The sequence below is a fragment of the Arachis ipaensis genome, chromosome B6 (assembly GCF_059453495.1).
Source record: "Arachis ipaensis isolate K30076 ecotype BB chromosome B6, ASM5945349v1, whole genome shotgun sequence".
Lineage (NCBI taxonomy): Eukaryota > Viridiplantae > Streptophyta > Magnoliopsida > Fabales > Fabaceae > Arachis > Arachis ipaensis.
This window is the reverse complement of record NC_142441.1, coordinates 79,106,892-79,133,018: the sequence shown is the minus strand read 5'-3', so window position 1 is coordinate 79,133,018 and position 26,127 is coordinate 79,106,892.

The following is a 26,127-nucleotide window of genomic DNA, read 5'->3' as shown; positions in this document are numbered from 1 at the left end:
TTTCACCTAACATACACACACACTCTATGTAATTCCAAAATCATGCCTAGCTACCCAAAATTCCCACTTTTTCTTCACATACTCATGCATCAACATTTCTTTGATTTTATCATATATGCATTGATCTTTTTTTTTGAATCATAAAAGCAAACATAACATATCAATGCACATGAGTTTTTTTAATTTTTCTAGTCTCACCTGAGCATGCACCCAAATTCCCAATACTTTTGACAATAAAACACTATACGCTTTCATCAACCCAAGTTCCCACAGTTTCCTGGTACATGAAATCGTGATTATTCATTCTCCAATACGGTGCCAAAAACTTGGTACGCACGTTTATAATCTCACTTCTTCTTCACAACATCGCACAACTAACCAGCAAGTGCACTGGGTCGTCTAAGTAATAAACCTTACGTGAGTAAGGGTCGATCCCATGGAGATTGTCGGCTTGAAGCAAGCTATGGTCACCTTGTAAATCTCAGTCAGGCGGATTCAAATGGTTATAGATTTTTAAGAATTGAAAAGATAAATAAACATAAAATAAAGATAGAGATACTTATGTAATTCATTGGTGAGAATTTCAGATAAGCGTATGGAGGTGCGTTATTCCTTCTGAATCTCTACTTTCCTACTGCCTTCATCCAATCCTTTATACTCCTTTCTATGCCAAGCTGTATGTTAGGTGTCACCGTTGTCAATGGCTACTTCCCGTCCTCTCGGTGAAAATGGTCCTCTACAGTTTCTCGCATGGCTAATCAGCTGTTGGTTCTCGATCGTGTAGGAATATGATTTAATATCCTTTTGTGTCTGTCACTACGCCCTACAATCGCGAGTTTGAAGCTCGTCATAGTTATCCCATCCCAGATCCTACTCGGAATACCACAGACAAGGTTTAGACTTTTCGGATCTCAAGAATGCTGCCAATTGCTTCTAGCTTATACCACGAAGACTCTGATCTCACGGAATGGAAGGCTCTGTTGTCAGGAGAGGAAACCATGCGTCGTGAACCAGGAATCCAAGAGATATACACTCTAGCTTGTTTTCATGTAGAACGGAAGCGGTTGTCAATCACGCGTTCATAAGTGAGAATGGTGATGAGTGTCACATGATCATCTCATTCATCATGTTCTTGTGTGCGAATGAATATCTTAGAATAAGAATAAGCATGAATTGAATAGAAGAACAATAGTACTTTGCATTAATACTCGAGGAACAGCAGAGCTCCACACCTTAATCTATGGTGTGTAGAAACTCCACTGTTGAAAATACATAAGTAAAAATAAGGTAGACATGGCCGAGTGGCCAGCCTCCCATGGAGGTCTAGAGATCTAAAATGATCAAAAGATGAACTAAAGATGTTCAAAAGCTGTAAATACAATAGTAAAAAGTCCTATTTATACTAAACTAGTTACTTGGGTTTACAAAGATAAGTAAATGATGCAGAAATCCACTTCCGGGCCCACTGGGTGTGTGCTTGCTTGGGCTGAGCATTGAGCTTTCATGTGTAGAGACTCTTTTTGGAGTTAAACGCCAGTTTGTAGCCTGTTTCTGGCATTTAACTCTGGTTTGCAACCTATTTTTGGCGTTTAACTCCAGAATAGGGGAGTGAGTTGGCGTTTGAACGCAGTTTGTATCCTCAAAACTCATGCAAAGTATGGACTATTATATATTGCTACAAAGTCATGGATGTCTACTTTCGAACGCAATTGAGACCGTGCCAATTGGGTTTCTGTAGCTCCAGAAAATCCACTTCAAGTGCAGGGAGGTCAGAATCCAACAGCATCTGCAGTCCTTCTTCAACCTCTAAATCAGATTTTTGCTCAAGTCCCACAATTTCAGCTAGAAATTACCTGAAATTACAGAAAAACACACAAACTCATAGTAAAGTCCAGAAATGTGATTTTTATTTAAAAACTAATAAAAATATACTAAAAACTAACTAAATCATACTAAAAGCTATGTAAAAACAATGTCAAAAAGCGTATAAATTATCCGCTCATCATTTCCCACACTTAATTGATACACAATCTCTATCTTAAGCTAACCAAAGATTCAATTGGGGTAATTAATTGTTTTTCCGCTTAAGGCTAGTGATGTGGTAAAATATAGAGCAAAAGGGGATTAAAAGGCTCAAAGTGGCAAACAAAGGTAATTGAAAGGGCAGGCTATTTGGGATAAATGAGCTAATAAAAAATGATGGCCTCAATCATATGCAAACATGTAAATACACTAAACAATGGACATATAGGATGGAACAAAATATAGATTGCAGTCACAGAGAAGAAAACACACAAGAATAAAATATTATGGTTAAATAATATAACCATGTAATTAAGCTCAAATCTCACGGGTTGTGTGTTCTTAGCTATAATTCATGTTCCAAATTATAGTCTTCAACAAGTTTAACACAAATGTTCAATTTAAATTTGTGAAATATTGTAAAACAGGGTCTTGAAAAGAGACTCATTACTTTAACCAAGCAAAACATACATGCAACAGTTATTAACATGCGATCTATCCTATCTAACAAAAGAAAAAGTCAAATGTTGGTGTTAAGAGAGAGAAGTTACCTTCAGAAGTCAAGGACTGACCTCTCCACACTTAAGGCTTGGCACGGTCCTCCGTGCCAATAGTAAGGAGCAAGGCAGGGTTGGAAGCATCGCCTCCGCTGTCTGGTTCACCTTGGCTTCCTGTGTTACTATATGAAGGGGAGTCTGGGGTGTCCTTTTATTCTGGAGGTGGGTGAGTACCAACTATGAGTTCCTTCAGGTAGTTGTATCGGTGCTTGTTACGGCGCTCCATTTGCTCCATCCGCTGGTCTTGTCAGTCGAACCTCTCAAGAATCTGAAGGAACATCTGATGGGTGGATGGTGCTTGTGGTGTGGATGATGGTAGAGTGGAAGAAGGAGGAGTATCCAAAGATGGGCCTGCAGGCCGGCTCGCAGAAGAAACTGGTGGCCTGATGTACTTTCCATGTGGGACATACTGGTCGGCTCTAGGGATTATGACCTTCGTGTTGCCTGCCCAATAGGACACACCTATTGTAGAGATTAAATCTGAAACCAAGGCGGGGAAAGGCAGGTTACCCACAATTTGTATGTGTCCCATGGCTTGCCAGATTTGTCGGGGCAAGTTGAGGGGTTGCTCTGTCAGGATGCACCAGATGAGGATTGCCATGTCTGCTGTGAAGGTTGACTCGTGAGTGCTCGGAAAGACATAGTGGGATATAATCTGTGCCCACACACGAGCCTCCAAGGTAAGTGAATGGGCGGAGATACTCTTGGATTTTGACCGATGCGGCCCATAGATCCAAGTGCTGCCAGGTTAGGCTATAACTCCAAGGACGCTGGCCTAGTCGAACTGATACATCTGGCACTTAAGAGAAGCTTCTTGATATGCATCTAATCCCTCTAGACTAGGTGGAAGGTCTAGTACGCTCTGTATGGTACTCTCGGAGACAGGGACTTGCTGCTGACGAACATAGTCAGTCTGTAGGGTAGGCGAGTAGAAGTTGGAGTAGAATTCAACTTCCCATGATAACTTGGCCTCCCGCGGCTGCCTCCTCAAAAATCTCCTCTGTCTCCTCTCTATTTGGGGCTCCACAAAATCAACAAAGTGTGTTGGAACAATGAGTAGATGCTCATTGTTGTAGTTTCTCTCTGCTAGGATAGGGAACATCTGTTCGCAATAACGGTTAGTGAACCGTGTGGAGTCTCGTGCGGGAAAGGCTTTCTCTGATTCATCAACTTTAATGATCCTCTTCACCCGCTTTGTTGGTGGCTTTACACTCGTAGAGGGTAGTGCCTTAGCCGGTATTCTCTTGGTTCCTCTCCTTGCTGGTGTCTTGTCAGTGGCCTTCTCTTTTCCTTTCTTGGTACCCATGTCTAAAGAAGAAAGGAAAGGAAGAATATTAAAGATAGATAACTAAAACCAGAAGGTGGAAATTCCAAGTGATAATGAATGCCAAAGAAAAGATCATAGCTTAAATACATGGTAGCTACAACATGTAGGTAAGACATCAGGTAAGAGCAAGAAGGCAATTCATAATTAAATAGATGCAAGAGGTAAAAACATGCAAGGAATAGGCATGAGAAGCATAACTCAAGCATCAACTAATAAATGTGCCAATTGATAGAGTACTGGTATGATGACAACTGTGAATGAAAATCCCAAATACATGTGGAGTACAAGTGTTGTGAAAAATGGGCATTCAAGTAAAAGAGTAAAACAAAATAGAGTTTAAGATGCCATAGGTGCTTTTTCACAAACACTTGGTGAGCAAGTTAAAGTAGGAATGAAAATAATATAATCCAAATGTATATGAGAGCCAAATTAAAATATCAATTGTCAAATCACTCCTCATAATATCCACAAGCTTCATTAAAGTAAGGTAACATCCAATTAAAATTCCAACACCAACATAAGAATGCTAGAAAAAGAAAAGAAAAAGAGACCATAGATAATTAAGCTAAAAGAGAAATTGAGAAGAAAGAAAAATAATTAAATGCAATAATGAAAGAGTAGATGGGAGGAAGAAAAGAAACCTGGTAGGGAAGATGAAGAAGGGAAGAAGAGAGTAAGAGATATGAAGAAAGAATAAGGGAGAAAGAAAGAAAGAAGAAAGAATAATTAGGATTGGAAAAGATTTAAGATTGGGGGAGGGATAATTTGAAATCAGGCGCTGAGGTGGTTTAATTGTGCGTCACAAGTGACACGTACGCGTGGGTTGCGCAGAGTGAATAGTGACGCGTAAGCGTCGGGCACGCGTACGCGTGCCTTTGATTGTGTGAATCGCGCGAAGGCATCAACGCGTGCGCACAACTCTCTGTTTACTCTGGGCATGGAGCATAAATGGCATACGATGCGTCCGCGTCAGGCACGCGCACGCGTGGATGGCCTTTTTGGGAAAACGATGCGCACGCGTCAAGGACGCGTACGCGTGATGGGGCTTGTGCTTCTGGCATAGTTCCAGCTCCACACCATCATAACTCTCTGGCCATACACCCCTTTACGCCGATTTGCAGGGTCACGCGTATGTGTGAGGGATGCGTACGCGTGGACTGGTGAAATCGCAAGTGACGCGCACGCTTAAGGGAAGCGTACGCCTGGTCCTGTGATGACAAGTCATCCTAGCCCATTTTAGCTAGTCTTTTTCTTTTGTTTTCATTAGAATTATGCACTTTCTTAAGCTACAAGCAAGCTAATTGAGTAGATTTTCATGTTTCCCTTGATTGAACCAACCATATGTGAATTCATGCCATTTCATGAGGTTTTGAACTATATTTGTTGCATATTGTGGAAGATTGAATACCTCATGATTTTGAGCAAAACTTTGATTAGTTTGGTTGATCAATGATAGGTGAAGAAGGCTTGGAGAAAGGTTGAAGCAAAGAGGAATGGCTAGGAGTGAAGAGAGGACAATGGAATAAGTGAAAATTGAACCGGGTTGCATGAAGTTAGCCCCAACGTTAGCCCCCTAACTTGGAGGCTAACGTTGGGCATATGAATCACTCTTTGGAAGTAGCCAACGTTAGCTCCAACGTTAGCCCCCTAACTTGGAGGCTAACGTTGGAACTTGAGAGTTTCTCCCTGGGCTACCAACGTTTGCGCCAACGTTAGCCCCCTAACTTGGAGGCTAACGTTGGCACTTAAATCACAATGGGGGAGTAGGCAACGTTTGCGCCAACGTTAGCCCCCTAACGTGGAGGCTAACGTTGGCACCAATCACACCAAGCAAGGCCAACGTTAGGGTCAAAGTTAGACCCCTAACGTTGGCGCCAACGTCTAAACCAGAAGAATGTGGTTTGCTGATATGAAAAGTTAGGGTCAAAGTTAGACCCCTAACTTTGACCCTAACGTTGAAGACCAACGTTGGCTAACTCCATTTCCGGTTCAATTGGTTCACTTCGGTTCTTCTTCAATCTTCAAGAGCAATCAACCAAGGCCTCTTTCAACCCAATTCCACCAAGAACAAAGGCCCAACTCAAGGCTTGAAGATCATTTTGGAAAGTGTATAAATAGGATAGAATTCAATTTGTTTAGAGAGCTTTTCGGGAGAGTTTTCTTTTAGAGCTTTCCTTTTAAAATTTTCATAATAGTTTTCGAAGAGCTTTTGAACTTCAGTGAACTTTAATTTCTTGCTTTCATTGCTTTCAATTTCATTTGACTTTTGTCTTGGATCTTGGATTGGAGAATTGAAGAAATTCTGTTTCAATCTCAATCTTGGATCTCTCTGTTTCCTTTACTGTTAATTGAATTAGCATTTCTGTTTCTGTTACTTGATCTTCATCTCTTTTCTTTGCAATTTACAATTTCCTTGCTATTGTTCTTGTGGGATCTAGGAAGGCATTGAGAGCTAGACTTGGTTTTCTAGTCTCTGGGTCCTGAGATCTAAATTCTCATTTCAATTCTCTGTTTAATGCTTTCATTGTTCATTTACTTTGCTGTTATAAGATCCGGTTCAATCCCAACTCCCTTTTCCTCTTCTGTTTGATGCAATTTAGTTTTCCCTTGTTTAAATTCTGCAAATCCTCATCCCAATCCCCTTTACTTTTCAAGCAATTTACATTTCTTGCACTTTAAGATTCTGCGATTTACATTTCTTGCACTTTAAGTTTCTGTCATTTAAGTTCTTGTCCTTTAAGTTTCAGCAATTTACTTTCCCGCTCTCTTTAATTTCATGCAATTTACATTCTGCAAATCACAAATCACCCAACCAACACTTGATTCGCTTGACTAAATCAACCACTAAACTAAAATTGCTCAATCCTTCAATCCCTGTGGGATCGACCTCACTTCCGTGAGTTTTTATTACTTGATACGACCCGGTACACTTGCCGGTTAGTTTTGGGTGTTTTGGTAGAAATTCGTTTCTCATCAAAATATCTCATCAAGTTTTTGGCGCCGTTGCCGGGGATTGATTAGATTGACAATGATTAAGTGAGGTGGTAATCTAGATCAAGCACTTTTTCTTTATTTTTCTTTAACCTTTGATTAACCCACTAACTGTTTGAATTTTTGCTTAAGCTAACTAAAACTTCATTCTAGCAGTAGATTGAAGTATCACTGGTTTGTGTGCTCTTATGTTCTGCTTGTATGTCAGGTACACAAAGAGCCATACCCAATTTTCATGAACAAGACGAAAGAACTCTCAGGAGGTTAAGAAGAGCCGAAAGAGGGAAAAGTATTGTTGGAGAAGAAGAATCTGAGGAAGAATACCACGAGATGGAAGGAGATACATCTAATCCAGGAAAAGGAGTTAATAATCCACCACAACAGAGGAGAGTATTGGCTTCCTATACTTTTGCAAATGCTAGACATTGTGGAAGCAGCATTCTCACCCCTAATGTCAATGCAAATAACTTTGAACTGAAGCCACAACTCATCACATTGGTCCAGAATAACTGCTCATTTGGAGGAGGACCATTGGAGGATCCAAATCAACATCTATCTACCTTCTTGAGGATCTGTGACACTGTCAAATCCAATGGTGTGAATCCTGAGACTTACAAGCTTCTGCTGTTCCCGTTCTCATTAAGGGATAAGGCTGCACAATGGCTTGAAACTTTTCCCCAAGCAAGTATCACTAGTTGGGATGACTTGGTGGCTAAATTTCTAGCCAAATTCTATCCACCCCAGAGAGTCATCAGGCTGAAAACTGAGGTGCAGACATTCACACAATTAGATGCTGAATCCTTGTATGAAGCATGGGAGAGGTACAAAGCCTTAATCAGAAAGTGCCCTCCAGAGATGTTCAATGAATGGGATGTGCTGCAAAATTTCTATGAAGGCCTGACATTGAAATCTCAGGAGGCATTAGATCATTCTGCTGGAGGTTCACTACAACTAATGAAAACTGCTGAGGAAGCTCAGAATCTTGTGGACATGGTGGCCAACAATCAATATTTCTTTGCTCATCAAAGAAGCCGCCAACCATCACAAAGAAGAGGAGTAATGGAACTAGACGGAGTGGATTCAATCCTAGCTCAAAACAAGATGATGCAGCAGCAATTTCAACAACAATTTGAGCAAATGGCTAAGAGGATTGACAGTCTCCAAGTTGCAGCAGTCAACACTAGCCAGCCATCAACCACATGGGGTCAGAGTGAAGAGACTCAAGAGGAGCAACAACAAGAACAAGTCCAGTACATGCACAACCAAAATTCTGGGCCAAATGAAGTATATGGTGACACTTACAACCCTTCTTGGAAGAACCACCCAAACCTTAGGTGGGGAGACAATCACAACCAAAATCAACAACCATGGCAGAGAAACTCAAACCAAAACACTTTAAGAAACAACCAAAACCACAACCAGCAGCAAACCAACCAAAACCCCTACAGAAAACCTCAAAACAACTACTCCAACCCCAACCATTACCAATCTAATAACCAACCCACCAACCAAAATGTCTACCATCCACCATCCACATTTCACAACCCACCACAAGCATCACCTGAATCTCACAGACTCACCAACTTGGAAACCTTGATAGACAAAATGTGGAAACACCAAGAAATGACAACCAAGAACCATGAAGCCTCCATGAAGAGCCTAGAGAGGCAAATTGGGCAAATCTCCAAACAGATTTCTGTTGAGAAATCTTCAAGCTCACTGCCAAGTGACACAATCCCAAATCCTAAGGAAGAATGCAAGGCAATACAATTGAGGAGTGGAAAAGTCTTGGTGAAAAATGAAGAAGCAACCAAGAAGCCAAAGGAAAGTGACAAGAAACAAGCTGAAGAAGAGAAAGTCAATGACAAGAAGGAGGCAGCAAGCAAGCCAACTCAGAATCAAGTTCAAGAAAAAGAAGATCAGCCACAAAAATCAAGAAAGGGAAAGGAAGTAATTGAAGGACCAACTAAGGACCAAAGGCAGGGAAATAACTTCACTCCTCCCTTGCCATACCCTCAGAGGTTCAACAAAGAGATTAATGACAAGCATTTTCACAAATTCCTTGAGATTTTTAAGAAGCTGGAAATCAACATTCCCTTGGCCGAAGCACTTGAGCAAATGCCTCTATATTCCAAGTTTCTGAAGGATCTTATCAACAAGAAAAGAAGTTGGCTTGAAAGGGAAACCATATTACTCACAGAGGAATGCAGTGCTGTAATCCAACGGGGTATTCCACCAAAACTTAAGGATCCGGGAAGCTTTGTAGTCTCATGCACTATTGGCAAGATAATTCTCAACAAGGCCCTCTGTGACCTGGGTGCCAGCATCAACTTAATGCCTCTCTCAATGATGAGAAAACTTGCCATAGAAGAACTTAAACCCACCAGGATGTCGCTAGTCATGGCTGACAGATCAATCAAGAAACCTAATGGAATTGTGGAGAATCTGTTAGTAAAGATTGGGGAGTTTATCTTCCCAGCAGATTTTGTAATTTTGGATACCGAAGAAGAAGGAAACGACTCAATCATTCTGGGAAGGCCATTTCTACACACAGCAAGGGCCATCATTGATGTTGAAAAAGGAGAAATGACCTTCAGGGTCCATAATGAACAAATGATTATAAATGTGTTCAAATCAATGCAAAACGCTCCTGAGCAAGAAGATTATGTGAGAGTGGATATGATAGATAGTTTGGTGGAAGAAACTTTGGAAGAAAAGTTTCAAGAGCAAGAAGGAAATCAAGAAACAACAGAGGAACAAGTGGCTGAGACCTTTACTGAGCAATATGAAAGGCAAGATAAGAAAGAAGATGTACGAAGACAAGAATTGAAACCTTTACCCACCCATCTCAAATATGCATTCCTTGGCACATCGGAGAGCCTCCCAGTAATCATTAATTCATCCCTGTCAAAGAAGGAAGAAGGAGAACTTCTTGATGTACTCAAAGCTCACAAAGATGCTTTAGGATGGACCATTGATGATCTGAAGGGAATCAGCCCTGCAGTATGTATGCATAAGATCCTCTTGGAAGATAATTCCAAACCAGTGGTTCAACCACAAAGAAGGCTAAATCCTACAATGAAGGAAGTTGTCCAGAAGGAAGTAATGAAGTTGTGGAATGCAGGGATAATATTCCCAATATCTGACAGCCCATGGGTAAGCCCAGTTCAAGTTGTACCAAAGAAGGGAGGAATGACAGTCATCACTAATGAGAAGAATGAGTTGATCCCTACTAGAACAGTGACTGGGTGGAGAATGTGCATAGACTATAGAAGATTGAATGATGCCACCAGGAAGGATCATTTCCCTCTCCCATTCATTGATCAGATGCTGGAAAGGTTAGCCGGCCATGCCTATTACTGTTTCTTGGACGGATATTCTGGGTATAATCAAATCGTGGTAGACCCCAAGGACCAAGAGAAAACTGCCTTCACATGTCCATTTGGAGTTTTTGCGTATAGGCGGATGCCTTTTGGGCTCTGCAACGCCCCTGCCACATTTCAAAGGTGTATGCTCTCCATTTTTTCTGATATGGTCGAAAAATTTTTAGAAGTCTTCATGGATGACTTCTCTGTTTTTGGTGATAATTTCAATGCTTGCCTAAACCATTTAACTCTTGTCTTGAAACGGTGCCAAGAAACTAATTTGGTTTTAAACTGGGAGAAATGCCATTTTATGGTACCCGAAGGAATTGTTCTTGGCCATAAAGTCTCAAGAAAAGGGATAGAGGTTGATAAGGCAAAAGTTGAGATTATAGAAAAACTCCCTCCACCAATTAATGTGAAATCTGTTAGAAGTTTCTTGGGGCATGCCGGATTTTACAGAAGGTTTATCAAGGACTTTTCAAAAATAGCCAAACCTTTAAGTAATCTGTTAATGCTTGATAACCCTTTTGTTTTTGATGAAAACTGTCAGCATGCATTTGAAACTTTAAAAAAATAAACTCACAACAGCACCAATAATCACACCCCCAGATTGGGGATTACCTTTTGAACTCATGTGTGATGCAAGTGACATTGCAATTGGTGCTGTACTTGGGCAAAAGAAGGGGAATTTGCATCATGTCATATATTACGCAAGTAAAGTGTTGAATGAGGCCCAAAGAAATTACACTACAACAGAAAAAGAGTTGCTAGCTGTAGTCTATGCATTTGATAAGTTTAGATCATATCTGATAGGATCGAAGGTTGTAGTTTATACTGATCATGCTGCACTTAAGTATTTGATGTCAAAACAGGATGCTAAACCAAGACTCATCAGGTGGATACTGCTTCTACAAGAATTTGACATTGAAATAAGAGATAGGAAGGGCACTGAAAACCAGGTCGCTGATCATCTGTCAAGACTACCACATGAAACAAATCAAAAAGCATCCCAGCCAATAAATGAAAGCTTCCCAGATGAGCACCTTCTGCAGATCCATCAAGCACCTTGGTTTGCTGACATAGCAAATTACAAAGTGGGAAGGAAGATACCGCAAGAATTCTCTAAGCAACAAGTGAAGAAGTTGATTAAAGAAGCAAGGAAATTTTTATGGGATGAACCCTTCTTATTCAAGAGATGCTCTGATGGAGTGATCAGGAGGTGTATTCCTGAAAGTGAAGTGAGGGACATCTTGTGGCATTGTCATGGTTCAGCTTATGGTGGACACTTTGGCCCAGAAAAAACAGCCGCAAAAATACTACAGAGTGGCTTCTATTGGCCAACTATTTTCAAGGATGCCAGAAGATATGTACACCAATGTAATGAATGCCAGAAAGCAGGAGGATTAACAAGAAGGAATGAGATGCCTCAAAATTTTATCTTAGAATTAGAATTGTTCGATCTGTGGGGAATTGATTTCATGGGGCCTTTTCCTCCTTCCTATTCTTTTAGATACATCCTGGTAGCAGTGGAATATGTCTCAAAATGGGTAGAAGCTATAGCCACAACCACCTGTGATGCACAGATCGTCCTCCAATTCCTCAAAAAGCACATCTTCACTAGGTTTGGAGTGCCCAAAAGTCTTATTAGTGATGGTGGTAGTCACTTTTGCAACAAACAAATGGAGAAACTCCTTCACAAATATGGAGTAATTCACAAAGTAGCCACACCCTACTACCCTCAGACTAACGGCCAAGCTGAACTTGCAAATAGAGAATTAAAGAAGATCCTAGAGAAAACAGTGGGAATCACAAGAAAGGGTTGGGCTAGAAAGCTAGAGGATGCACTGTGGGCATATAGGACAGCTTTTAAAACTCCTATTGGCAAGTCACCCTTTCAGCTATTGTATGGCAAATCCTGCCACCTCCCTGTAGAGCTTGAACATAGAGCTTTTTGGGCCACTAAACTCCTCAACCTTGACCCCCAAGCTGCAGGAGAAAAAAGGTTGTTACAACTAAATGAACTGGATGAATTCAGACTGGAAGCTTATGAAAAGGCGAAGATATACAAGGAGAAAGCTAAGAAGTGGCATGACAAGAAGATCACAAAGAAGGAATTCAAGCCTGGACAACAAGTACTCCTGTATAATTCAAGGCTTAAAATCTTCCCTGGCAAACTGAAGTCTAAGTGGACTGGCCCATACTTGGTGACAAAGATTTTTCCCTATGGGAATATTGAACTGCTAGATGAGGCAACAAAGAATCAATTCACTGTGAATGGGCACAGAGCAAAGTTGTACTTAGGAGGACAATGGGTTAAGGAAAAAGAGGTTCAACACCTACAGCCCTCTTAAAAAGAATTGAAAGATGTCAAGCTAGTGACAATAAAAGAGCGCTTGTTGGGAGGCAACCCAACCGGAGGTACTTTTCTTTCATAGTTAGTTCAATAAAAAGGTTAAATGAGTAGCATGTATTGCAAGGAGCTAAGTTTGATGTTTCACACCAAAACATATTAAGGGAGAATGAAGGATTCTAAGTTTGGTGTTCCACCAAAATCTTACTTAAAAGCACATTCTCACTTTCTATATAAAGAGCTACCAGCTCCAAGCAATCTGACAAATCATTTAAGCATTGTCTGTTTCTAGTTTTCAATTTTATTACCTTTAGCGAAGATTTAAGCTTTCATATATGGTTATGGATAAGAAACATGGCAAGAGACTGAGTTTGGTGTTCACACACCAAAGTAAGTTCAAACGCCTACAAGAAAGTCTTGCACACTAACAAATCACATAAGGGCTTGAGAAACAAGCAACTTCCATTAACACTGCAGAAAATCAATCACTCTTATGGGAGGACTACTCACCATTAGCTGAGATGAAAGAAGAAGGAGCCACCAAGAGGTTGTATTGTCATTTAACTCCATCAGTATTGAATTGCTCAAATTTGGAAGTATGAATATGCCCATTTTAACAGAAACTGTTAGTGTAGTATGCATCAATTATGTTTTTGTAGGCTGTTTTTTTATGTGTTGGCTTGTGTGTTCATTTTCACTTAACAAGAAGTATGTGTTGTCCCCTGCATCTTTAAATTTAATAAAAGAACAGTTTGAATGTGAAGTGAAATGGTCTCTGTTAGTTAGAAGTGGAATAAAAGTAAGTGGTGGTGTGTGTGATTGCATTATAACTCACTTTAGTGAATAAAGAGCTAAGATATCTCCTTCTAAGTAGAGAATGGCCTATTGTCTATGAATCTCAATTGAATAGAATTCCTTGGTTAGAAAGAAAAACAAAAAAAGAAAGAAAGAACAAAGAAAGCTAAAAGGTGGCAAAACAAAAGAAAAACAAAAAGAAATAAAGCTGGACACCAATAGCTTGAACTCTGAAATATATGCCTGTGATGTTTTTGTACTAGGATCTGCTTGGATTAGTAAGCTCTTAGGAGTGCCTCAACACTTGGTGACTTGGGTTAACTAACCCGGGATCATCAGCTGAAAATCCACTATCAAGAGCAACCTAACTACAAAGCATTTAGTAGCCCAAAGAGGTGCTGGGCATCAATGTTTTAAGAAGGAATGTGAGCCAAGTGTCTATGGTGAATAATGTGTCAAGTATAAAAAGAAAATGAACTTGCTACACATGACACTCAAATAAAGCTTTTGAATAAAGTAATAGCCAAGGATAAAGGAATAATGAGAGGTCATAGCAGTATGTCACTTGAAACTTGAAGGAAACTTTCTAGGCCTAGGAGTCAATAAGAAGTGAGCATTTGCATATCCACATAAAACCCCATGAACTATCAATAACACTTTGCTAGCATGAACTTCCTCTTCCATTTCATTCTTTCTTCTTAATAAATTCATTTCTTGCTTGGGGACAAGCAAGCTTTAAGTTTGGTGTTGTGATGACAAGTCATCCTAGCCCATTTTAGCTAGTCTTTTTCTTTTGTTTTCATTAGAATTATGCACTTTCTTAAGCTACAAGCAAGCTAATTGAGTAGATTTTCATGTTTCCCTTGATTGAACCAACCATATGTGAATTCATGCCATTTCATGAGGTTTTGAACTATATTTGTTGCATATTGTGGAAGATTGAATACCTCATGATTTTGAGCAAAACTTTGATTAGTTTGGTTGATCAATGATAGGTGAAGAAGGCTTGGAGAAAGGTTGAAGCAAAGAGGAATGGCTAGGAGTGAAGAGAGGACAATGGAATAAGTGAAAATTGAACCGGGTTGCATGAAGTTAGCCCCAACGTTAGCCCCCTAACTTGGAGGCTAACGTTGGGCATATGAATCACTCTTTGGAAGTAGCCAACGTTAGCTCCAACGTTAGCCCCCTAACTTGGAGGCTAACGTTGGAACTTGAGAGTTTCTCCCTGGGCTACCAACGTTTGCGCCAACGTTAGCCCCCTAACTTGGAGGCTAACGTTGGCACTTAAATCACAATGGGGGAGTAGGCAACGTTTGCGCCAACGTTAGCCCCCTAACGTGGAGGCTAACGTTGGCACCAATCACACCAAGCAAGGCCAACGTTAGGGTCAAAGTTAGACCCCTAACGTTGGCGCCAACGTCTAAACCAGAAGAATGTGGTTTGCTGATATGAAAAGTTAGGGTCAAAGTTAGACCCCTAACTTTGACCCTAACGTTGAAGACCAACGTTGGCTAACTCCATTTCCGGTTCAATTGGTTCACTTCGGTTCTTCTTCAATCTTCAAGAGCAATCAACCAAGGCCTCTTTCAACCCAATTCCACCAAGAACAAAGGCCCAACTCAAGGCTTGAAGATCATTTTGGAAAGTGTATAAATAGGATAGAATTCAATTTGTTTAGAGAGCTTTTCGGGAGAGTTTTCTTTTAGAGCTTTCCTTTTAAAATTTTCATAATAGTTTTCGAAGAGCTTTTGAACTTCAGTGAACTTTAATTTCTTGCTTTCATTGCTTTCAATTTCATTTGACTTTTGTCTTGGATCTTGGATTGGAGAATTGAAGAAATTCTGTTTCAATCTCAATCTTGGATCTCTCTGTTTCCTTTACTGTTAATTGAATTAGCATTTCTGTTTCTGTTACTTGATCTTCATCTCTTTTCTTTGCAATTTACAATTTCCTTGCTATTGTTCTTGTGGGATCTAGGAAGGCATTGAGAGCTAGACTTGGTTTTCTAGTCTCTGGGTCCTGAGATCTAAATTCTCATTTCAATTCTCTGTTTAATGCTTTCATTGTTCATTTACTTTGCTGTTATAAGATCCGGTTCAATCCCAACTCCCTTTTCCTCTTCTGTTTGATGCAATTTAGTTTTCCCTTGTTTAAATTCTGCAAATCCTCATCCCAATCCCCTTTACTTTTCAAGCAATTTACATTTCTTGCACTTTAAGATTCTGCGATTTACATTTCTTGCACTTTAAGTTTCTGTCATTTAAGTTCTTGTCCTTTAAGTTTCAGCAATTTACTTTCCCGCTCTCTTTAATTTCATGCAATTTACATTCTGCAAATCACAAATCACCCAACCAACACTTGATTCGCTTGACTAAATCAACCACTAAACTAAAATTGCTCAATCCTTCAATCCCTGTGGGATCGACCTCACTTCCGTGAGTTTTTATTACTTGATACGACCCGGTACACTTGCCGGTTAGTTTTGGGTGTTTTGGTAGAAATTCGTTTCTCATCAAAATATCTCATCATCCTGCTTGTGCGCATGGCACGCCACCGGCACCACTCCTGCCCAACTCTCTGTTCAATTCTTATTTTTCTCCCACGCACATATGACGCGTTGATAAACCCCAATTTTAGGGTTTATCATGTGTTGAAATTAGAGTATTTTATCAACCTTTCCTCACATTTATTTAATGAAATAGCATGGTTTTGTGATTCTTCCTTAATTAATGCTTAAATGTGAAAACATGCTTTTAGACCTTTAATTTGATGGTTTTAATTCACCTTTGATTCCACTAGATGCCTTGCTTTGTTTTTTAAGTGATTCCAGGTTGAAAAGGCTAGGAATGGATCAAAGGAGTGAAGAGGAAAGCATGGAAAGTGGAGAACACATGAAAAAGCCAAAGATTTGGATATCTTCATCCACGCGCACGCGCACTGTACGCGCACGCGCACTGTACGCGCACGCGTGGATCGCGAAAACCTCAAGGTACGCACACGCACAATGTACGTATACACGTCGGTGGCCGCACATAATTTTGAAATAGAAAACATGCCCATCGGTTTCTGAGAAGCTGTGGGGCCCAGTGCAACAAATTTTGGCGCCAAAATGCATAAAAGGACCAAGGATTGAAAGGGAATGCATCACCTTTTACTCTTTTGCTCATTTTTACACATTAGGATTAGTTTAGAGTTAGTTTTAGAGGGAGAAGCTTTCACTTCTCTCTAGGATTAGAATTAGGATTAGGTTTAGTTCTTAGATCTAGGTTTTGATTCATGCTCTCGTCTACTTCTACTTCTTAATTCCTTGTTGTCACATTCATCTTTCTTCTATTCTTTTGTTGTAATTTCCTTTATGTTGTTCCTATATTTTGTTGTAGATTTACTCTTGTTCCTTCTATTTTCTTTCAATTCAATTAGAGGTAATTCATAATAATTGTGCTCCTTTTTAATTGTTGTTGTTAATTCTTTGCAATTAGTTGTTGTTAGATTTTGCTCTTGTTGTTGATTTACTATGTTTTCTTTTTATGCCTTCCAAGTGTTTGACAAAATACTTGGTTGGATTTTAGAATATAATTTTATGCTCTTGGCTTGGGAAGGTAACTTAGGAACTCTTGAGTTACTAATGTCCAAGTAATTGATGATTGGGAGCCATTAACTCTATATCTCACTATTTGAATTGGTGGAGAACTAGGACTTATGGACTTGGATTGATATAGCTCACTTGACTTTCCTTTACCACTAGTTAGAGGATGACTTAGTTGGATTGATCCTTGCCAATTCTTATGTTGTGGTTAGTGACAGGGATAGAGATCCTTGACCACCAACCCTTGCCAAGACCTTTCTAGTTGTTAGTTTATTGCCTTTGTCATTTACTTTTCTTGTCCTTTATTCCAAAAACCCCAAACATACTCCACAACCAATAACAAGACACTTTATCGCAATTCCTAGGGAGAACGACCCGAGGTTCCAATACTTTGGTTTCTAAATTTAAGGGTTTGTACTTGTGACAAACAATCTTTTGTATGAAAGGATTATTTGTTGGTTTAGAAACTATACTTGCAACGAGAATTCATTTGTGAATTCTAAACCGTCAAAAATCCAATCATCAAAATGGCGCCGTTTCCGGGGACTTGCAATGGTGTTATGTTATTGGTTATTGTATATATGTGAATATTGTGAATATGCTTGCCTTTTTGTCTCTTTGTTAGTTTTTGTTAGTCTTCTTTGCTTCTTATTTGATTTTTTTTGTTTTCATTTGCTCTTGCTATCATGAATTCTCACTTTGGGTATGAGTTTGGTTCTAATTGTGTTGTAGGAGATGTGAACTTCAATGATGACACTCATTATGGATGGAACCAACAAAGATGGGAGGAGCCTCAAGGAATTGATCACTCCTATTTGAAACAACCTCCGGACACTTATAGGTATAATTCACATCCTAGTGCATGTCAATTTAATGGCTATGGTGACTCTTTTTGTGATAATCAAGTAGCACCACCATATGCTTGTGAACCTTATCCTCAACATGAACCTCAACCATACTCACAAGCCTTTCCATACCAAGCATCTTCCTATGATCCATATCCATCATATGACCAATTACCCATACCATATTCTTATGACCATTATGAGCAAGAACCTTTAGAATCACCACAACTCTATCAAGATTACTACCATGAACCACCTCAATACTCACCATCTCCATACCCTTACCAAGAAGAACCACCTTCCTACTATGAACATCTCTCTAAAGTAATGAACCCTCTTATCCACCCCAAGCCCCAATAGATGATTCCCTTACCTTGCTACTTCAAGGACAAGAGAATATGCAAAGGAACACCCTAGAGTTTGTGACTAACTTGACCAAGATAGTGCATACTTTAGCCTACCAATGCTTGAACACTTAAGGTGCTTGCATAACCACATGTGAAGAATCAAGTGAAGATCATAGCATGAAGGAGAGATTGGAAACTCCGGTGGGAAATGAGGGATGTTATTTTGTATTGGAGCAACTAGAGGAAGCCATGATTGTTGAAGAAAATGAAGAAGTGGTTAAAGATTTAGGAGACGTTGAAAGTCCATGGGAATGTAGCATCATGGAGCATTCTTCCAAGAAGCTTGATATGGATGTTGAGGAGGGTGCGCAACCTCCAAGGCATATCATCGTTGGAGAATTGGAAGAGGTTTATCAAGAGGTAGATTCAATCATGGATGAATTTCTATCTACAATTGAATCCGCCCCCATTGGACATAAAGTTGAAATTATAGAAGAATGTGCACAACCTCCCATACCCTTGGTGAGCAATGAAGAAGAGAATGAATCGGAAGAGAGCTACCAAAGGGAAAAGGTTGAAATTGAAGAAGCTTGCGAAGAGGTGGAGATAGTCAAGGAAGAGCACAAAAGAGTGGAGCTTGCAAGATCATTGGGACCACCCCTTCCTAAGTCACCATCCTAAACAACATTCAAATGGGTAAAATTCTTATCCCTAAGCTTTACTTTCTCGCTTGAATATGGTTTGATTAAAAATGATGGTCAACTTAGAGCTCTTTGTGGAGTTAAGAGTAGGAAAAGGTTGTGTAATGGTTGGAAACATCATTCTAAGCTCATGACGGTTGCACGCTCAAAATTTAAGAGCAATGGTTGGTGTGGAACCAAATTGCATGGGTCTAGAAGAATGCTTGGATGCCTAAATGAGAATTCACAAACCTTGTCACCCGGATCTAATGATGGTAATCAACAACAAGATGGGTGCAAGAACAAGGTTTGGGACCCCAGAATTCAATTCTACAATCAACACTCTTGGGTCTTGTTACTTGCTCAAGCTTACCTGAAGGCTTTATGCGCCTAATTTGGGATCCCGGTGGTAATTGGAGATGCAAACAATGGTGGGGATTCAAGGATGAATTCAAGCAAAAGACACCATAGCAAGGGTCCAACTTAAGGACTTAAACCAAAAGTGCTAGGTGGGAGACACCCCACCATGGTAAACTCTTTCCACCCTCTTGAATTTTTGATTAATAAGTGATTTGAGTTACCATTGTAGGTGGTTTTCTTTCCATATACTTGTTTTAATAAATTGGTTGTAGGTTGCTTGTAGAGCAAGTCTCCCTTGCTTGTATTTGAAAAGTTTCAAAAAGCCAAAAAGATTTTTTGTTTTTTTTTTACAATTTTGATTGGTTGTGAGTTGCAGGTAGTGTTAGGAGGATTTTGAGCTATTTTTGTATTTATGAAAAAAAAGGGGGGAGGGAGGTAGGGACGCATACGCACGCCATGCACGTGTACGCGTGGATGCCCTTATTTCAAAGATTTCTTTTCATCTCCTCCTTCCATCTCTTTCCTTCTCCTTTCTTCTTTCCTTCTCCTACCCCTCATCCAACACTTCCAACACCATCTTTAACCAATTCTTAGGTTAGTCATTAGTTACTTAGTTTAGTTTTCAGCTTCTTTTCTCTTTTCCATTATAAGTGTTGAATTATGGATTTTGTTTACCATATATTGCTGCTTATTCCTAAGTGCATGCTATCTTAGCATACTGTTTTTGGATATTCTTTGTTGGATTCCTTGATTGAGGTCGTAATTCACTACTTGGTTTTGACTTTTTCATACTTAATCTTAAGAATACCAAGTGATGAGAGTTGCCTTCGAGCTTGTAGCTCTTTATGAATTGCCTGATGTAGCTAGCCACCATGTGATTTGAATGCTTTCCCTCGATTAGGTAAGTTCTTGATGGTTGATGTTGAGCATTTACCTTAATACATTGTATTTCATGGTCATATGCATCCATATATTATGGCTTGACTGCTCTCATGCTTGTTTTACCTTACGAGTTTACTTTAAGAATTTCAAGCACATTAGGATGAGTGAGCATGCTCATTTATGCTTCTTTAGTGACATCGCTTTTTATGCTAGTGTGTTCTAAACCGCGCGGAATTTAGAATTCACACACCTTTTGTCATTAATGTCACACCGATTCACTCCCTCAATTCTAGTGATTGACCTCAGACCAACGATATTTGCTTCCTTGCTTTTGTATTTTCTTATCTTATGGTGTTACTTTCTGTTTTCCCTGAACGATGCACCGCAAGCAAAAAACGGAAGCGAGACAAAGAACACGCAGCAACCGGTTGACCTACCAGCTGAAGGTAGCAATCCGGAGAGTCACCGTACCCCCTTGCTCATCTTTGAGTGTACCGAGAACGGTGCAAACTTTTAAGTGTGGGGAGGTCGTCCGACCGTTCGGCGCTTTTGGGTGACAAGTCTCTAATCCCAACACTTGTGCATTTCATTTTAGGTTTTTAGGATTTTTATTTGCATTTTTCTTATTTTTTCATATATATATACACAATAAGCTTAGTCAAAATAATGAAATTTTTCAAGATTTCTATCTATAGGGCACCTCAATTGATTTGAGTGAAAACTTTTCATAGAACTTGCTTGAATTATATATTTTGTGGGACATGTTTTGAGCTAAGAACACAAGCAAGTGAGACTTGAGCCTAATTGTGTGGTTACATCTTATAACCACTTATTTTCTTTCTTGTGTGCATTACTCTCTTTCTATGATTGTAATCTTCGATTTGTTTGATTCTTTATGTCCATTATTCCTTATATTCATGCATTTATATGATTGAGGCCATTATTTCATTAGCTCACTTACCCAAATAGCCTAGCTTTTACTCTCCATTGTCAACCAATTTTGAGCCTACGCTTAACCCAATTGTACTTTATTTTAGCACATTACAAGCCTAAAGCGGAAAACAATAAAAATCCCTTGTTTGGATCTTTGATTAGCTTAGACTAGTGAGAGTGTTTACTATTCAAGTTTGGGGAGATTGGGAACATTGATTGGGATAAAAGGGTAATTTTGTATTTTTGTTGTAAAGATTGGAAATTGGGTGCACGCTCATGTATTGATTAAATGTATAGACTTTATGCATTGATGTTCTTGTATATAGTTTGAAAGAAACAAAAATGTGAAAAACAAAAGAAAAAGAAAAGAAAAAGAAAAAAAAGAAAAAAATAATATGGAAAAGAAAAAAATAGAAAAAGAAAGAAAAAAAAAGAAAAGAGAAAGCAATAAAAGGGGACAAAATGCCCCAATGTAAAGTTCAAATAAGAATCAATGCATAAGAGTTATGATCAAGAAAGAAAATGCATGAATATGTGAAAAAGTGAAAAATGGGTAGTTAGGTTATTGTCTTAGGTTAGGTGGGAAGTCTAAGCTTATCAAAGATTCAAATTTCAAGCTCACTTGACCAAATATGCATCCTACCTTAATCCTAGCTCCATTACAACCTAAAGAAAATACCTCATGATACTTGTATGCATGCATGGGATAAATGTTGATTGTTAGATGAAAAATAAATCCTGCAAAGTATGATTAGGGGAGAATTGAGTGAATCGACCCTAAACACTTGAGCGAATAGAGTGCAAACACATCCGGTGAGGGTTCGATTGCTCAATTATATATTTTCACCTACAATCATCACTTTTCATGCAAGTTTGTAAAAATATTTAATAACTCAACTCAATTTTGGATTAGACTTGCTAGTCCTTAGCCCTTGTGCATATATGCTTCTTGGGAATTGATTTATTTTGGCCATGCGAGTGCATTCATTCAGATAGTTGCATATAGGAAGATTACATATAGTTTAGTTCCATTGAATAAATGCCATACCCTTTACTTCATTCTTGGTATAGCATGAGGACATGCTATGGTTTAAGTGTGGGGAGGTTGATAAACCCCATTTTTAGGGTTTATCATGTGTTGAATTTAGAGTATTTTATCAACCTTTCCTCACATTTATTCAATAAAATAGCATAGTTTTGTGATTCTTCCTTAATTAGTGCTTAAATGTGAAAACATGCTTTTAGACCTTTAATTTGATGATTTTAATTCACCTTTGATTCCATTAGATGCCTTGATTTGTTTGTTAAGTGATTTCAGGTTGAAAAGGCTAGGAATGGATCAAAGGAGTGAGAGGAAAGCATGCAAAGTGGAGAACACATGAAAAAGCCAAAGATTTGGATATCTTCATCCACGTGCACGCGCACTGTACGTGCACGCGTGGATCGCGAAAACCTCAAGGGAAGCGCACGCGCAATGTATGCGTACGCGTCGGTGGCCGCACGTGATTTTTAAATAGAAAACGTGCCCAGCGATTTCTGAGAAGCTGTGGGGACAAGTGCAACCAATTTTGGCACCAAAATGCATAAAAGGACCAAGGATTGAAGGGGAATGCATCACCTTTTACTCTTTTGTTCATTTTTACACATTAAGATTAGTTTAGAGTTAGTTTTAGCGAGAGAAGCTCTCACTTCTCTCTAGGATTAGAATTAGGATTAGGTTTAGTTCTTAGATCTAGGTTTTTATTCATGCTCTCTTCTACTTCTACTTCTTAATTCCTTGTTGTCACATTCATCTTTCTTCTATTCTTTTGTTGTAATTTCCTTTATGTTGTTCCTATATTTTGTTGTAGATTTACTCTTGTTCCTTCTATTTTCTTTCAATTCAATTAGAGGTAATTTATAATAATTGTGCTCCTTCTTAATTGTTGTTGTTATTTCTTTGTAATTAGTTGTTGTTAGATTTTGCTCATGTTGTTGATTTACTATGTTTTCCTTTTATGCCTTCCAAGTGTTTGACAAAATGCTTGTTTGGATTTTAGAATAGAATTTTATGCTCTTGGCTTGGGAAGGTAACTTAGGAACTCTTGAGTTACTACTGTCCAAGTAATTGATGATTGGGATTCATTAACTCTAGATCTCACTAATTGAATTGGAGGAGAACTAGGACTTATGGACTTGGATTGATATAGCTCACTTGACTTTCCTTTACCACTAGTTAAAGGATGACTTAGTGGAATTGATTGATAAACCCATATTTTATGATATATTTTGTGCTTAGTTTGAGTGATTTATTCAACCCTTTACCTACTTATTCATATTAATTGCATGGTTTTACTTTCCCTTCCTTATTATGTGATGTATGTGAAAAACATGTTTCCTATGCTTTTAAATTAATTATTTTAATTACCTTTATTTCCATTCGATGCCGTGATTAGTGTGTTGAGTAGTTTCAGATCCTCTAAGGCAGGTATGACTTAAAGGATGGAAAGGAAACATACAAAAATGGAAGGAAAGCACAAAACGGAGTTTCTGAAGAAACTGGCATCCACGCGATCGCATGTGCGACGCGGACGCATGCCAAGCGCGAATCAACAGTGACGCAGCCGCATGACTGACGCGACCGCGCGCCTTAAGAATAACACATATGACGCGGCTGCATGACTGACGCGACCGCGTGACAAGAAAAGCTCCGAATGACGCGACCACGTGACCCACGCGGATGCGTGACAGAGGCCACGCGCCAGAAATTGCAAAAAATGCTCATAGCGAATTCTGAAGCCCTTTTTGGCCCAAATCCAAGTCCAGAAGGCATAGACCAGAGGTTATGAAGTGAGGAAATGCATCCATTCAAAGGGAGCTTGCTAATTTTTACTTTCTATGAATTAGAATTAGTTTTGGAGAGAGGCTCTCTCCTCTCTCTTTTAGGATTAGGATTTAGGATTTCTCTCTTTAGGAGTAACCCTCGATTCCAAGTTTAATGTTCCTTTGCTTTAAGCTTCCCTTTCACTTTTATTCATTCCATTACTTTAGTTGATTATTTACTTTTGCAATTTGATTTATGAATTCTGCCATGTTATAGATTTTTATTTGAATTAATGCTATTTGAAGTATTTCAGTTTGACATTGCATTTTTTTATTTATGCTATTGTTGCTTTTATTCTGAAGACATTTTTATTCCAGTAGATTTACTTCCCCTTTTGGTTTTGGTTAAGAAATCAGTAACTCAGGAGTTGTCAAACTCAAACATGATTGATAATTGTTATCTTTGTTAATTGAATTGAACTTCAATAATCCCAATCTTTTCTTAGAAAATAAATATGATCCGAAGATCAAACCAATTAATCCCTTGACCTTCCTTTATCTTAGTAAAGGTTAACAAAGTGGAATTAAGATTCAATTCTCATCATCATTGATAAGGATAACCAGGATAGGACCTCTAATTTCTCATACCTTGCCAAAAGTTTATTTATAGTCATTTATTTATCTCACTTGCTATTTAAATTACTTGTTCTTCATTTACTTTATTTGCTAATTAAACTATTCGCTCTTCATTCTCAAAACCCCAATTTACAACCTCCATAACCAATAGTAAGAACATGCGTCCCTGCAGTTCCTTGAGAAGACGACCCGAGGTTTGAATACTTCGGTTATCAATTTATTTAAGGGGTTTGTTACCTGTGACAACTAAAACGTTTGTACGAAGGGATTTCTGTTAGTTTAGAGACTATATCTACAACGCAACTGTTTTTATGACATTCTTTACTGGCAAAAATCCCTAACGTCAAAATGGCGCCGTTGCCGTGGAACTGCTAACGTGTGCCTTATTATTGGTTATTGTACATATTTTTTCTTTTACTTGTTTATTTATTTTTGTTTTTCCTTTTTAATTTTATTTGCTACTATGAACTCTCACCCCTCTCGCTTTGAGTTTGGCTTTAACTCTATTGAAGGAAATAGAAGTTACAGCAGGAATATGCATCAAGGTCAGACCAATCAAGGATGGATGGAGCCAAGAGGATCTAATCAATCCTTCAGGCAACAACACCCTCCAAGATATCATGGACAACGACCATTCTACAATGCATAACCAGCTGAAAGATATGGTGGACAACCTTGTAACAACCAACAAGCCTCACCCCGTGCCTATCGACCATCCTCTCAACATAACCTCGAACCACCACACTCACAAGCTTCTCTTCACCATTCACCACTCCTTTCCTACCCTAGTTCTAATCCAATCACTACGAAGCACCACCACTTCCCTATATTTCATATCCAAATCCATCACCCAGAGAATCAGAAGTTCGCCTCAAGGCAACAGTAAATAAACTTCAAACAACAATTCGAGAACTGGAGCAAGCAGTAATTCAATTAGCTTCTAGACGCGCGAACATTCAAGGACTAACCACAACCCCATGTGGACAATCTAATGAAAAGCGTAGCATGAAAGAGACACTAAAAACTCCAGTGGACAAGACAGAGCATGAATTCGTACTAGAACAAGTGGAAGAAGCTGTCATTGTACAAGAAGAAGAGTTGGTTGAAGATCTAGGAGACGCTGAACCTCCATGGGAATCCAGAGTTGAGGAGAACTCTGTCAAGGACGTTACAGTTGATGCTAAGGAGGATATTGCACAATCCCCAAGGCAAGTCATTTATGAAGAACTAGACGGAATAACCCAGGACACAAATTCCCTTGATGATGATAGTCACAAGTCTAGCTCTCTTAGTAATGAACTTGCATCCGCAAGTGAATTCTCTGAGATCGAAGAATCTTCCCCAAGTGAATACGAAGATGACGCGGAGGTAGATTTCTCTCAACCTCCAATCTATGACTCAAGTGATAAGGAAGACATAGAAGACTTTAACCAGGACTCAGATGCATTTGAAGAACCTTACAAGGAAGTAGAGGAATTCACAGAAGAGCACAAGGGAGAAGAACATACAGAACCACCAGAAACACCTACCCCAATGTCATTACCGCCCAATACAAGCTTCAAGTGGCTACAATCCTTAACCTTTAACTTTACTTTTTCACTTGAATATGGTTTGCTTGAAACAGATGGCCAGCTTAGAGCTCTCTGTGG